Genomic DNA, 3,584 nt, shown 5'->3' on the forward strand with positions numbered 1-3,584 from the left:
CAGAATGAATATTTGCACTTCCCATAATTTCTTATTCTCAAATTGAAGTAATGTTGTGAAATTTGTCTTGGATGGGTTTTTTTAAATGTTACGCAGGTAATGATGGTCATCTATAAATGCTATTCATCAATACCTCAATCAAAGACCACCATCAATTTATATAGTACCATAAAGGTGTTTATTAACACCACCATTCCTCATGAGAAGATATCTTTTCTTGCAAACATGAATTACTACAAATCCTACGTGCAACCAGCAAAGTGTTTTGAAAAGAAGAGTCTCAACTTAAATACCTAAAAGGGTGTTATAATACAAAAACAAGGAAACTTACATCTAGTATTTTCCCAGATAACATAACATGTCATATACCTTTCCAATTCATTGAACAAATGGAACATATATGTATCCCACGTAACATAGAGTAGCTACTTATTCATATATAAGCACGGTTAACAAGAAAACAATAAATGTCCTTGATACTTGGGTTTTACATACTCAAAGTCTATTAATTTCAAGCTCTGGATTCCTACAAAACCCATTGACTATGAGCATGGGACTACTACTAGTCCCATTAAAAGGATAGCAAAAAAGCTTTTCGCCTTTCTCTTCCCATAAATGGGGTCAAGACCCGACCCAAACATCTTTGCAACCAAAGATTCTCTCACATTGGTGCATTAGAACCCACGCACAAGGGCATGCATCTCTATAGACTACGCACGAGGGCTTGCATCTCTACAAACCAAGCCAACAATACTCTAGCTATTAAACACCCAAATACTTTTCTTATCATTTAGTGATAAGAATAATGGGCCTAGTTTGTCTCAATCACACTAGTATGTTTAAGTTTCAAGCCAATGTCACGTAGCTTTAAGTTGGTCTAAAAATTGTGCTAACTAAGCGAGACAGATGGAATGTTCAAAAGACACAACATGTGGCTGTGTCTTTGAACATTCGGCCGTATAACGATCTTTAAACAAATGTGGTAAAAAAAACCATAAATTAGACTTAAGCGGGCCATTTCCTTGGCCCAACAAATCAAAACCAACATAATGAGACCAAAACATGCAATAACAGAAACTAACGTCCGCATAAAAGTCGGTGGTGTTATAGATTTATCAATAAGTAAAGAATAACAGCAACTTTGAAGCGACAGTGTCCACCCGAATGTGCCAGTTGCTATTGTGGATGCTACAAACTATTCCCAGACTGCGCCGAAACACAACCTTGCTCACTTGAATCCTCTTGGATGCTCGTAGGCACCCAAATCCCATGTTGATGCATGGCTACACATGCATGTGTAGTAACAAAGATATGAAAATTAAATGGTAGCTAATGCCACATATTTTTGAGCGCGTCCACCATTGATGCAGTAATCATGGTCACTCGTTGGGTGTTATACCTCACTCCCAAGCTCCACCTACGACTTGTTGTATTTGACCCGAAGTTTTTCCAAGGGTCACTTGGCACACATAAAACACCACTTTGGGCTTACAGTCTTATCAGATGCCAAACATGTATCTTTCATCTACCCAAGAAATATATATGTGAACAAAAACAGTTGCATACATGTCTCTATGGAAACTACATCCACAAACATGACCATAACAGAGCATCCTACAATGCATTAAAGATGACAAGTTGATTGGCATGACCCATACTTAGTACACACACAACCTCCCAAGATTGGCGCACATTAGACTTGTACATTGTGTGCACTTGTTGACCACTTGTGTTTGATAACTGTTGTGGCTTGGAGATAGGAAGTTGTGCTTGCACTAGGGCCGCGCACTTGCAGTTTGCTTTTAGCACACACATCATACTTTTTTTTAGTACTTGTGTAATCGTGTGTGTATAAACACACACTTAAAGCGTGCTCACGTGGACAATGGCATGGGAACCTTCGCTAAGCGCAGGTGTTATATAACCTTATCTGCTTTGCTCCATGGTTTTTCCTGCTTTGCTTCTCCCTCGTCTCTCTACCTAAGCTCAGCTTCTACCTCGGCTCTTCGCCTCTTGAAGCGCGCATCCGGCCATTGTTCCCCCAGCGACCAGATTGAGTGATGCGCCAGGCATCGAAAGGGTGCATGGCAAATTTAAATTTTAAAAAATAGCTATAATTTCTCCTTTCTGATTCTCCTTGCAACTCTATAATGATTTTCATTTCTTCTCTGTTGAGGCTTCTCTACACACATAGTATTGAGCTAAAATACTTGTGAGAGAGCCGTTTACTATTCAATTCTTCTCTTTTGTGTGTGCTTCACACACAGACACACACACTTAAATGGCAGTGGCAGTGCACACTCTATTGCAGCACAGAAACACACATATGATAATTTCCTTCTTCTCAAAACACACAAAACCCATTGCAGCACAGAAAAATGAGAGAGGGAGAACCATTTAACAAATCAAAGGCAAGAAACCCTATCTTTTTGGGGTCCGCTTCACATACAAAGAGAGAACGACAAAGAGAGAACCATGCATGTAGGTATACCAATGCTACGCCCACCATAGCTACCACCATAGCACAAGAGGGCAAGGAGCACTAGTCACCACCCAGCCATAGAGGAGAGTGTGGATAACTCCACACTCACGGGCACTTCTAAGGGCATGCCTGCCCATAAACCTACCCGACCCCCTAAGTGCTTTGATTTGGACACCCTCACCCCTAGACCCCGGATGTACTTATCATCCACACTTCGACATTCGAGCTCCATATCCAGTCGAACTCCCATGCGCCATTACAATTACATGATAATTATATTATTTTTATTATTTTCTTTCTCTTTTTAACCCCAATGTGCAGGGGAGGTGCACATGTACACATAGAAAATCCCTAACTAATTTTATGCACATGACAACCTAGCTATTAACATTAAATTTTATTTTCTAATTTCTCAAGCTTCTTGGTTTTCTAAATAAAATGCACATCTTATTAAAAAATTACATTCTCTCACTAGAATATATACCTCAAAAATTAAGATCCCATCTATATGAGGATAATGAATGAGAGATCTCACACTTCTTGTGAGTATATCTTCACATGCCTAAGATGCCCACAAGAACTCACCAATGATTAAGGCTCCCACTTGTGAATGAGGTCATCACCACAGAGTATCCTATCCTAAGGCAAAGGAGCAAAAATAAAGCACCAACAAAGTCCTAAACAATCCGTACTTAAACTCTTGTAGATATCTATACAGGATTAAGGAGAACCCCACCTCCCTCCACGTGGGCAAAGGAGGTGGGACTATTTCAAAATAACCACTCCTCCTACAAGCGTGAGGAGGAGCCAAATCTCACATCTTCCAATGCAATTTTGAATTTAAATCTAAGAAGATCTCATCTCACATCTTTCAATGAAATCTTTGTATACATGCTTACATACCTATAGATACACACACTTATATATATTATGTATGTATGTGTATCTATAGGTATGTAAGCATGTATATATAAATAGTGTGCATGTGCATGTGTGTGTGTGTGTGAGAGAGAGAGAGAGAGAGAGATTACATGTAAGATGCATTTATTTGAGAGTGAGCACACCTCACCACTCATCCCTACCATTAAAATTTAATCTAAAA

This window comes from Cibotium barometz, chromosome 3 (genome assembly GCF_041138505.1).
Source record: "Cibotium barometz isolate CiBa-2024 chromosome 3, ASM4113850v1, whole genome shotgun sequence".
Lineage (NCBI taxonomy): Eukaryota > Viridiplantae > Streptophyta > Polypodiopsida > Cyatheales > Cibotiaceae > Cibotium > Cibotium barometz.